Consider the following 13,724-nt stretch of genomic DNA (forward strand, 5'->3'; position numbering starts at 1 on the left):
TGTTGAGTATAGGTCATTTTTTGAATGATTTAACATTTTACGAAAGAACCAATAAAACCCAGGACAAAATACATTCTGAGTGAATGGCTCATGTGAATTTCTATGGCATCTGAGCAAGCATTGGTAAGTAGTGTGTATTAAGAGCGTCTGATGACTTACTGCATATTAAATCAAACACCAGTTTTCAGTCATTGTAAGCACGGTACAAACATGACAAAGGCGAGTCTTCATGAACAAAACTGGTTTGAGGTATACGAAATAGAGCAAGGAACTCATTTCACACACACACACACACACACACACACACACATATATATATATATATATATATATATTATTCAAAATCATTAAGCCATATAGATATAATTCAATATCATCAACTCTCACAGCATAGCTATGTCAGGAGCTTCATGAATTCCAGTATTTCCCTATATTTCATGAAATAATAAAAGGTCGATAAAAATATTGACCATGCTCATACATTTTCCTGCTAATGTGTTGGTTGACTGATCGAAAAGGGGGTTCGCGACAGAAGGGAACATGAGAATATTCTTTAGCCAACAAGGGCGGCTCGTCATTTCTACAGTGAAACAAAAGGGGTAAATGGGTCGCGTTTTTTCCACAGTATCGGAATTGTGTAACATTTTCTTACAACACTTGTAATTACAGGAGAGATTAGGGATGTACCAGGATCCATATTTGCTTCGGTTCCTCACATCGATTTTTTAACTGGATAATGCTTACACAAAAATGAACAATCTGTGCTCTGAAGTCCGTTCAAATACTGAACCAATTACCTCCGTCTGTCAGATCTCCAAACAGGCTCTCGATACTCCATCCCAAGTCAAGGATCTTAAGCTAAACTTTCAGCAGTATAAATGCCATCTCCAAGAAGTGTCTTCCTTCAGAGGAACACTTATAGTTCTGGGGTGTCCCCCTGCGTTGCAGACAAAGGTCCTTAATTCTCTACAAAACGCTAGTGCGTAGTAGCGGACTATAATGAAATAGCATCTGTCAGACAGTGCATGATATCCATTTCATCAAGAATTAGAGCATGACGAACGTGGAGATTGTACAGATTGTACTGTTGTCCTCAAACTTTTGATACTCATCTCGACTGTGCTTCAACACCTTCAGCATCTACATCCTCAGAGACAAAGATAAGCACGACACGACGTGGTGATGGGGGTACGAACTGATAAACTACCTGATCTCTTCCCCATTGCCAACCTGCACCCATCACGGCAAGATTAGGAGGATACCCTTAGAATTTCCCCTTACGTACCACTCGCTTGAACTCTAGGTCATCAACAAACTGTTCTCCCTGGGCTCCATCTGGCTTTTGAAATGTATTCGGGTTGTGCAAGATATTAAGTTTTATCATTTCGATTTTCGGCAAAAAGTGCAAGTCTAACTTCGCGATCCGATTATGAGATGAGCTGCGTTTCTCGCACAAAAAAAGCAGGTAACAATTTGTGGTTCTGTTAAGATTCAAAATTGTGCTGTTCATTCTGCATTGACAAAGATAAAACATACAGAAAAATTCAGGATGTTTACTGCACTGCAAGATGACAAGAAGTGTTTGCGAGGTTTGAAAGGTTCCCAAGTTGTATAGTATTCTCTCTTCGTAAAGGAATTCCATTCTGCATACAATGTGTGCTGAACTAAGTTGATGTGGGTTACCGATCGGTGCTTAAAGGCCTACAACGAAATCTAAAAAAGAAAGACGTAACTATTTGGGCATATTCCTTTCTAAACGCTCTGTTTGTGCAAAAGAAGATCAAAGTGTTGATAATACTATTTGTACAAACTAAAAACATCAATATATCGGTCAGCCAAGAGGGGAACGAGCTGTAGAAGTAGGTCATCACGAAAGGGATATACAAGTAGAGGGATACTATGACGTTGGTGAAAGTCACGACTAGAAGTGTAGCTAAGCCCTTGAGGTTCGAACGGGGAGGACTCGGGAGCGGCTGCGCCTCGCCTGTCCCATGGCTGGCTGCTGAGTTGTGAGGGAAGGCTTTGCGATCACGCTTCCCTTGTCGATAGGCAACGACCATTACATGAAAGTTACAAGCCACGGCAGCAAGGACTAGCACAAATGGGGGTAAGAATATTATCAGTGTGACGAATGACTGCTTGCTATTATCAGGAAACTGGCAGACAATTTCAAACATGGATCTTATGCCGTAAAAGTTCGTCAGAGGAAACGCCGGGAAACACAGGTTCGCAAAGAGCAGGAGAGCGATTCCAACTTTGGTGCGAAATGGCGTCACGACGTTGAGGTATCGAAGTGGCCAGACGATTGCGATATATCGCTCGAAGCTGATCAAACACAAGACCAGGATCGAGGATAGAAATACTAACGTAACGCAAATTACTGACAGGACTACGCAGGCCATATGCGGCCATACCCCTCCTTGAGATATGATTATAAGGTTGAAAGTGCACGACAAGATAGAGGCGACAAAATCCAGCACCACAAAGAACTGATAGAGAAGTTTTTGCACCCCGTCAAACACATCTCTGCGAAAGATAACGAAAATTGTTACAGGATATACAGCGATGGTCACAGCGAGAGTTACAGAGAAAAGCACGGCTTTAGCGGCGGAAACTGTCATTTTCCACACGATTCCTCAAAATACCTTGACTGCACTTTTGTGTCTGTTATCAACGCCTTCGTTAGATAAGTCCATTCGCATAAGAAACTTCATTCTAGAAGAAAAAACGTAACTATGGTGGCACACCATCATTCCAAAATCTCTCCATTCAAAAAGAACTTTTCCCCCCCAGCAGAGACACGGTGTTATGAGGCTCCTTTCTCGGATGATGAGAAAGAAGCCAAGTGATGGTCACCTAGCAATAACGCATCACACATCGGTTGTTATTCAAACACTGTAGCACGTGAACGGGAAGAGAATTTGATAAGCCTACCCTTTCATTGAACAGTGAAATATAATATGGCGAGGCGCTTGCAATATCATTTATTAAAGGTTGGCACGATTTAGTGCCCATGTGGACTTTGTGTAATGTGGCAGCGATGGTTGACTACAGCCTACTATGTATTTGACAAGGGGTTAAAGTATTCATTACCCTCAAACGCAATAGGAACAGCCGACTTTACTGATTGGATTACGTTATGTTGACTCATAACGCTTTAATGTAAATACTAAAAATAGTTGATTCTGCAACGCGTCAGGTTTAACTGCCGGCCTTATACGGCAAAAAAAAAAAAAAAAGTGTTATCGAGTGATAGGAAGACGTACCAACAACACCATGGCGAGCAAAATGATAATCATCCATAACTATATAATCTCGTACTTCCAATTCATCTGATACACACTATTATTCTCTTTCTCCACATCTATTCATTGACAACGGTGTGGACCTCTTTAGCTGATTTGATATTAGGAATTTAGAGCACTCGAAGAGAGCTCCCGAAGCCTTGTAAAATATCTATGAACAGACAGTCGGGCCTATACTTGAGCTCTCCTCCACCGGGCCCAATCTGTGTATGAATTAGTCTCCGAGACTGGAAGAGTAAACCATGATGGTAGTAGGCTTGCTAAGGGCGAAAAAAGGGATGATCGCTGCATTTTATAGTACAAATGTCCTATTTGGCACACATGTTCCTCGGCACAGTTGGAATTTTTCCATCTAAAGAGACAATCTGTATCTTATATGCAAATAAGCCTTAATTTGCATAATTTATGCAAAAATACATATAAAAATTGTTACAAAAATATATGTGCATCCAGCAGAAATACCCAATTTGGTAGAAGTATATTCTATAGAGTATGTGTACACAATTCCTGCAAAAATTGATTTCATACCTATGTAAATAAACATAAAATTTGCATGATTATGCGAGTTATTCAAATTGATTCATATGTAAACAATGAAACCCCCCTTAAATATCTTCCTAGATAGATATAAACCTTTAGAAACACTCTATGAAACAAAATGAAAAAAGAATTTGAATTATTGAACCATCATTACTAGCTAATTTACATAATTACTAAAGAAAGTAAAGTAAAAACATTATTTTTAAAGTTTTTCTTACAGTATAAGAACTGCATTATATGATAAAAACTACCAAAGTATCATGCATATCCTTTAGTCAAAAGGAAATGGCTTGTAATATCAAAACATTATTTCTCGTTTGTAATATCAAAACATTTTCACTATGCAAATACCACCTAATTAGCATATTGTGCATATTAATACCCGAATGTACTGGAAGTCAATGGTCAAGGTCGACTTGTTTCAGTTTATGTGATAACTCAAGACTGGATTAAGCAAATTTCACCAAACTTGGTCCAAGGATGACGTATGATGGGGCAATTAATTAAGCAGTTTTTAAGTAAAAATCGGCAAGAGGTCAAAGGTCAAAAATTTCAACGTCAATGCTAAAATTTCATTATTTCCCTCATATCTATGCAATGCCTGAAGGTATTTTCTTGAAACTTAGTGACTGCATACATGTACTATATATATATATATATATATATATATATATATATATACCAACCAACATAAGATTCTTCAGAGAGTTTCAGGTCAAGAGGTCAAAGGTCAAAGGTCAGGTGAAAATGTTCACTTTTGTCTCTGTATCTCGCAAATGGTTCAAGGTGTCTTCATGGAACTTAGCACTGGCAGGGATTTTCTAGGGAATTTAGGGGTCATTTGTGACCGTGCACCTGAAAACGAACATAAAGTCGCACATACTGATTTTGCGTGAGGACTGAAAATAAGTGAAGTGGGTCAACCTAGCCGAACTGGACTTTTTCATATTTTCTGAAACGTGGGTCTTCTTTTACATTATGCTAAAATTTGGTATCATAAAACGGGCAGGAAAGTGTGTTTTTTAGCAGTTTATATCGAACATTTTTGGTAGAATAGTATGATTAAGTGTGTCTTTAGAATCCCTTTTTCATTTCTGAAAAACCTTGTCCACACTCTTCACTTTCAACTCTTGAAAGGATAGTGCTACTGCTTTGAAAGTTGGCATTAATTATGGACAGAATGTGTTAATGAGGCATGCTTAATTTCAGTTTAATCTGATAATCCCTTCATTGTTGTTACTCTGGTGGTTTACTTCCTGTTTTTTGTCCCATTCATCGCACAGCCAGCACGGTTTGGTAAAGATTAAGCTCTTAAATAGACACTGTACTTCAGAGCCTCTTTTCTCAGTTCACACTTTTCCTGAGTTTGTGCATTCTTTCCAATATTTAGACAGGTTAGGAGAGTCCATTTGATTTGAGTTATACATCAGTTTAAAGCTTAAAGTCTGCTCTTTCAGAATACGGTCTTAACTAAAAATTCGTGTTTGTTTGAGGCGCAGGGTCACATTTGTCAAAGGTCAAGGGTCAAACATCAAATTTCACTATTTCCCACATATTTTTGCAATGCTTGTAGGATTTTTCTTGAAACTTAACATATACATGTATTACCTATTATGGAGATTCTCTGGGAAATTTCCTGCCAAAAGGTCAAAGCTCTGATGAAAGTGCTATATTTCACTTTTTCTTCCATATCTTGAATGTGAATCAAGGTATCATGAAATTTAGTACATATTTGTGCACGTTCTTTCGTGACAGTGATACCCTTGTTGATTATCGAAAAAATGTTAAGCCCTCCCCTCTCAAGTGTTTTTATTTCCTCTTGATAAGCAGGAAAGGACATGGAATTCATTGACATGGTATAGTCATTACCGTCATTGCATTAAATGTATGGGTCGCATGAAAGTTAATTTTGATGTACACATGTATATAACCTCTGACATTCTTACCTTTTACATTTTTACCTGTGTATTTGTTATTTTAACCTCTGACATCTTTACACAAAACCAGTTAACATAATTTTTTTTTGGAAAAAGCTTCAAGATGATGTAGATCATAATCATCTATACAGGTATTAGCTGGTATGTGGTGGAACATAACATTCTTTGGACCGCCAGGGAGTTACATTATCCCAAGGAAAAACAATCACAACCAGGGAGAATATGATATTTACGATCCTCGTAAACAGTAGCATGTGACTATCTGTTCACAAATCACATCCTAGTAATTGTAAACGCCATCTAATATACTCTTTTATGGCTATGAACATATCATTTCTGCTTTGATTTATCATTGAAATTGACTGATTTTAAGTCAGAGACTAAGATTATTGTTCACATGACAATTTTTGCATAAATTATTGCCTTATCTAAATGTTATTGTGTATAAATTTCCTAGCATAGTTTCCATGCCATAGCAGCTCATATCATACTGAGGGAACGTTTTTTTTTTCAGAAACAGACTTTGTTTCTAACTCAAGCTTGTAAGTTCTTAATGTGTGCAGATACCCTTAATCCATATAATCCACATGATTTATACAAGTTTATAATCAGTTTGATATAAAAAGCCCCTTATTCGCTTCGGTGCATATACAAAACACAATGAAAATCAGAATTCACACTTTCACTATTGTAGTGTTTTTTTTTGTAATGATTTCTAACCATGACCTCAGTTGTGTACTGTTTGCAAGGGAAAAACAATCCTTTTGTAAGCAATATTGTTCCAATTTGCATCTGTTCCTATAGGCCCTACTTTTATATTTGCATAATCATATTTTAAGAGTGTCACTATCGATTGCTATTTTTCCCACCCTGCATGGCATTTATGCAATGAGGGAAATTTGATAATAAAAATCATTTCAAAGATCAATATGTTTCGAAATTTCACGTCTTGTACACTTATTAACATTATTCATGCATAAAATACCTAAGTTGATTAAATGATATGGAAACAACTTAAGCAACTGAAAAGTGTTGTTGTGAGAATATTGTCTTATTCTATTAGCTTTTTGGATATTAAGTTCAAAGCGATTTAAGACATTGTCACATAATTGCTCTTTGTTTATTCTGATTATCTATGTGTAGATTTTGATATGCATATTATGCAAATAACAGGCTGTTTGCATAGAGACAGTTTGTCTCTTTAGATATATCATTTGGTTTTGACCCAAGGAACATCCATCCCAGGTTCAAACTTTGTACTACAAGATCCAGTGCTTAATAGATTAGAAATTCTTTCAAAAATGCAGATTTTTGCACAATAACTTGCATAATTATGCATATTTTATGTTTATTTACATAGGTATGAAATCTATTTTTGCAGGAATGTTTCCACTTACTCTTTAGAATACTTCTACCAAATTACACTGTAGGTACTTCTGCTGGATGCACATATATCTTTTAATAATTTGTATATGTATTTCTGCATAAATTATGCAAATTAAGGCTTATTTGCATAGATACAGATTGTCTCTTTAGATGAAAATTTTTCATTTGCCCTAGGGAACATATGTGCCAAGTAGGGCATTTGTACTAAAAATGCAGCGTTTACCCCCTTAGCAAGTCTACCATGGAGCGAGCCAGGGAGAGCCTTGTTGTCAAGTCAAAGGCCCTCATGACGCTATTAGCTCCTATAGTCTGGCATGTTTCCTATTTTTCAATCCGCATATCGAAATCATCATTCGACAGAAACTGCCTTGGTTAAACTTTTCAATGATCTTCTACTGGCCGTAGACAAGGGAAATGAAGCAGCGTTAATACTTCTGGACTACACAGCTGCTTTTGACACTATTGACCACAGTGTGTTACTTCGCCGCCTTGAAAAAGACTTCCTGATATCCGGAACTGTTCTTGACTGGATCCGTTCATATCTTCACAGCCGTACTCAACGAGTCATCATCAATGACACGCTGTCTTCACCATTCCCCCTGACCTGCGGGGTTCCGCAAGGTTCTGTGGTTGGGCCACTCCTTTTTCTTCTATATACCAGTCCATTGTCAAAAGTCATTGAATCCCACCAAGGCGTTCAGCATTTGGTGTATGCTGACGACACACAGATTTATGTTACACTCAAACCAAATGAGACGGCTGAAGCAGCTCAAAAACTTCAGAACTGTCTTTATCAAAATCTGGTCCTCAAACAATAAGCTTTGCCTCAATGAACAAAAATCAGAGATGATCCATATATATTCCAAACATAGAAACACCAATCCATTCCCAGATTTAGTTTCTGATAATGTTTCTACTAAGTGTAGTGAATGGGTACGCGATCTTGGTTTGATCATTGACATAAATCTTACCCTTCAACACCACATTAAGCACATTTGTAAGGCAGCATCTTTTGGATTGTTCAAAATGCTGACGACACACAGATTTATGTTACACTCAAACCAAATGAGACGGCTGAAGCAGCTCAAAAACTTCAGAACTGTCTTTATCAAAATCTGGTCCTCAAACAATAAGCTTTGCCTCAATGAACAAAAATCAGAGATGATCCATATATATTCCAAACATAGAAACACCAATCCATTCCCAGATTTAGTTTCTGATAATGTTTCTACCAAGTGTAGTGAATGGGTACGCGATCTTGGTTTGATCATTGACATAAATCTTACCCTTCAACACCACATTAAGCACATTTGTAAGGCAGCATCTTTTGGATTGTTCAAAATTGGGAAGATGAGGAAACTACTTGACCGACCTACAACTGCCAAATTAACTCATGCATTTGTTTCTTGTCATCTAGATTATTGCAATTCCATATTTTCTAACCTCCCTCAGACACATATATTCCCACTTCAACGGGTACAAAATTCTGCCGCAAGACTTGTCTCCCTCTCCAGGAAATCCGAGCCCATAACTCCAATCCTCCGTTCTCTCCACTGGCTTCCCATACATCACCGCATATCTTTTAAAGTTCTTTTGCTTACGTACAAAATTCTGAATGGGCAAGCCCCCAGGTATCTCACAGATCTTGTTTCTTTACGTTCCATTACTTCCTTAAGATCCCTCCGTTCATCCTCTACAATGCAATTGACTCCTGGACCACGTACTTCCACAAAATACGGTGATCGTGCTTTTTCTACAATTGCCCCTTCTCTCTGGAATTCTCTACCCGCTTAAATTATACATCAAGCCACTTCCGTTAATTAGTTTAAGATTTTGCTTAAGACTTATCTTTTTAGTAGATAGTTCTTTGGAATAGTCCAGTTGTGGGTCGGTCAATGGAGGTGTGCACTGGTTTTGATTTTCATTATTTATCGTAATTATACACTGTATCTATTTTTTTTCTTTTTGGTATGTTTGTACTTGTATTTTGGTATTTTTTATCATTCTGGTATAGATATTAATTTTCCGGTAAACTGTGCGCTTAGAAACATCGGTATTAAGCGCCTTATAAATGTATTGTATTATTATTATTATTATAGTCGTAGAAGCCGAGCACTTTGGCGAGAGGTCCTTTTTGTTTTATACCCCATTTATGACAGGCCATTAAGAGTGCTCTAAGAGCGCTCCTGAACCCCTCTCAAACTCTGTATGAACAGACAATTTGGCCCTGGAACGCTCTTTAGCTCTGATCAAATTGGTAAAACTCATATCACTATATTGACCTCTTTTGGTTTGGTACATACTAACATACACATGAACCCTTAAAGATGTAACGCTTGACATCCATAGCGCGAGAGTTACGTGACCCTTATGCAATATGATCCTAATGCCAAAGTTTATAAGTGCACAAATATTCACAATTAAATACTATGATCCATCAACTTAATTTCGATTAAAATTCCATTCTGTGCATTGAAAAAATGGACTGCTGTTATTTGGGGCATTTTAGATATCAATGCCCTGAAAGGCAGTCAATAAACTATGTACTATGTGGCCTGGTAAGATTCATAGGTTTGGTTTGCATGTACATATTATGATTGGTTTGTCCCCCATAATACTCTTACGCAGTTCATGAATATTATATATTTTGTACAGAGACGTTGAATAGAATAACATAAAATAGAAAAAAATAGAAATAGAATACACATGAAAGCAGACGGGTTCAAAGCGACTGTCCGCGCAAATGCTTGACTTTTGAGATAAAAAACGTTGGCGTACCCGACTTTTATTTTTTCCAAGTTAGTTTTCCATTCGTGAGCATGACGTATAAAGGCAAATATCCATGAACACACACAAAAAAGAGAAAAAAGTGTGAGTTATGACCAAACACAGCAAGCAACTAAAATCACACTGTGTGGTCAGAGTCCATTTTATTCTAATTTTTTCAAAAAATCTCATTTACAGCAAAATCACTTCAGAAGCTTCACGAATTCCAGAATTTTAGGCCTACACTGCTTCATGAAAAGAAATGATTCAAGGGTGGATATAAATCTGAACATGCTCATCCATTTGTCTTCAATAACCCTTATTGACAAGGCAAATGGTGGGAGGGTTTGCAATTAGGACCTTCCTCAGCCAACGATTACTAAACTTCAACATAAGTGGGAAGCGTACTCGGCACAGAGTCTCAGAGTCATATGACAATACTCTTGATAATAAGACAGAACAGGGATGTTGAACCGTACCTTTTTTTTTCACTTCCTCACCACTTTTTACTGAATAATGTTTAAGGAACAATTATCAATATGTGCTCTTTTAGGCGCCGAATCTGTTCAACTACTGATCCAGTCTCTTCCATTAGATCTACAAATGTTATCCCGATAATCCAACGGCAGCCCAGTATCTTGAAGCCAATGATTCTTTCAGCAGTCTTGGTGCTACCTCCAAAAAGGCAAACTCCACCAGCACACTCCTGTGGCGGAACATCGTTCTAGTCCCCCGCCCTGCATATTAGAAGACATAGGTCAAGTGCTTTGAAGATGCTGGTGCATGCGCTGTTGCAGACTGACATGTCATGCACGGGATACACATGTAAACATCTGGCATCTCTTCGAGAAAAAACATCACAAAGAACGCGGAGATTGTACAGCACTGATTATGTATGTACGCTGTTGTCTTTAGACTCGCAGTAATAAACTATATGCTTCAAAACGTTCAGCGTCTAAATCCTCAAAAAAAGACGAGCCAAACACAAATCGGTGATGGGGTACAAAGTATGGGTCAACTCCCGCACTGTATAACATCAATCCTGCCTAAATTATTGCCAACATGCCCTCCAACTTGCACCAACAGCAAAACTATGGGAGGATACCCTTATAGCACATCGTCTCACTTGCTCTTAAAATCTTTAGCTCTTCAGTAACCGCTTTTGTCTAATTCCATTCAACTACTGGAAAGAAGACTCTGTGTGCAATTTATATTATTCTTTACAGTTCCGGTAAAACGTGAAGCATGTCCATAGCTCCGCTGTCTTTGTAAGGGTGACGTGACCCGCTGTTTCTTCCACGATATAGCGCATAAAATTTGTAGCTTTGTTTAAATTCAAAATTTAACTCTTTATTGACCGACTTACATAGCGAGAAGTAACTGAAGATGACAAGACAAAGAGAAGACCAGTGTTTATCTTTATGACAATCCAATAGTCCGCACGGGATAAGCATAATTATAAGCCCGATATTGTGCTGAACTGTGCTAATGTGGGCTACTTACATTAGAGTTGCTTTCAGGACGCCAAGTAAAAGTAGATAAGAGAGAAACAACAATTTGACCATACGCCTTTCTAAATGCTCTATTTGTGCAAATGAAGATCAAAGTGTTGAAAATACTATTTGTGCAAACGAGGTACATCAATACATCTGTTAGCCAAGATGGAAACTCGCCGTAGAAATAGTTCATCGTGTATGGAATATATACATAGAGGGACACTATGACGTTGGTTAAAGTGACGACGAGAAGTGTAGCTAAGCCCTTGAAGTTCGAACGAGGAGGACTCGGGAGCGGTTGGGCCTCGTCTGTCCCACCGCTGGCTGTTGAGTTGCGTGGGAAGGCTTTGCGATCACGCTTGCCTTGTCGATAGGCAACGACCACTACATGGAAGTTACAAGCCATGGCAGCAAGGACTAGCACAAATGTTGGTAAGAATATTATCAGTGAGACGAATGATTCCTCGCTGTTTTCAGGAAACCCACAGACTCGTTCAAACATGGATCTCATGCCCAAAATATTAGTCAGAGGAAGTGATGGTAAGCACAGGTTCATGAGGAGCAGAAAGGCGATAGCCAGTTTAGCGCGAAATGGCGTCACCACGCTGGAGTATCGAAGTGGCCAAACGATAGCGATATATCGCTCGAAGCTGATTAAACACAATATCAGGATTTGTGATATATATACCAAAGTCACGCAAACTATTGCCAAAACTAGGCAACTGACATGTGGCCATGCCCCTCCTTTATATATGATGATAAGCTTCAAAGTGCATGACAAAATAGCGGTGATAAAATCTAGCATCACAAAGAACTGATAGAGAAGTTTTTGCACCCCGTCAAACACATCTCTGCGATAGATGACGAAGATGGTTACGGGATATGCAACGATGGTTACAGTCAGAGTTACAGAGAATAGCACGGCTGTAACGACAGAAATCATCATTTTTGACACGATTCCTCAAACTGTTTTAACTATTATTGTATTCGTTACCAACGACTTCATCAAATAACTCCATTCGCTCAAGAAGCTTGATTCCAGAAGCAACATACCACTGGTATGACTGGTGGCACAATGATAAACCCCATCATGTCCCTCGTCAGAATTGATATTTGTTTCCTATCCGTCAAGACACGGTGTTACGAGGCTCCTTTCTCAAGTGACGAGAAAGAATACGAATGATGGTTACCTAGCAATAACGCACCGCACAGCATCGTTAGTGTCGTTCAAACACTCCAGCTCCTGAGCGCAGATTATTACCACTTTACAAACAAAGATGAATTCTGGAATATTATAATATATGGCCGGGCGATAAAAAAAATGGTTTATTAAGAGTCGTTGCCATTAAGCGCACATACGATGTGTACATTTATGGCTAATGACAGCCTACAATTCCAACAAGGGATATTAATTAAGTACATGTATCTTCATTTGTTAAGATCACAATTCGTCACCGAGTCCTGACGCTATTCAAGTATCAAAATAATTTATTCTGTCTAACACATCGAATTTAATTATTCAGTCTTGGGGCAAAAAGGTTTTCGGATGATAGGAAAAATATGCGTTTTATGGCACGCAGAACGATGAACATGATGACGTCTTGTTTATGTGATTCCAATTAATCTTACACACGTTAAACTGTCATTCCTGGCTCTCCCCTCCATATCTGTAAAGACTATTGACAGATCACAGAGAGATCATAATTTTGAAATAATCCCTAAGATTTTCGAGAGACCAATCAAGATCTCGGAGAGTCTGATCTTTTAATCATCCCACTATGACATCTCGAAACTCTTTCCGTGATCTTAAAAAAAAAACATACAAACGTGTAATTCTTGAGAGATTATAGAAAGATATTTGACAGGCTAAATAAGATCTTCGAGTGCTAACTGAGATATAGCTGAAAGACTGCTGAAATACCACTGAAAGGCTTGTAAAGGACTATTCTCTTGACATACCGCTGAAAGATTATTTTGAACCGTCTAAAAAAATGAAGACCAAGGAGACCATAGAGACCATTAAACTCTCTGAGAGATCAACTAAGAATTATGAAAGACCTCGGAGATCTTTGAAAGTTTACTGAGAGAACATTGGGAGATCGGTTATAAGTTCTCCGGTCTTTCAGCGGTCTGTCAAAGGTCTTGTTCAATGTAAAATGGGGATAACTGACAGCAATGCTGTCATTGTTCAGTATCAAGCAAAGCGAGAGGAAACCATGCCGGTGTAGCAGTGGAATGCGCCCCAAGAGAAATATCCGCCTTCCCGGGACCCTCTCCACAAGAGTTTTCATGGA

This window comes from Diadema antillarum, unplaced genomic scaffold, assembly GCF_040938485.1.
Source record: "Diadema antillarum isolate AM-2024a unplaced genomic scaffold, OU_Dant_1.0 scf00000022, whole genome shotgun sequence".
Classification (NCBI taxonomy): Eukaryota; Metazoa; Echinodermata; class Echinoidea; order Diadematoida; family Diadematidae; genus Diadema; species Diadema antillarum.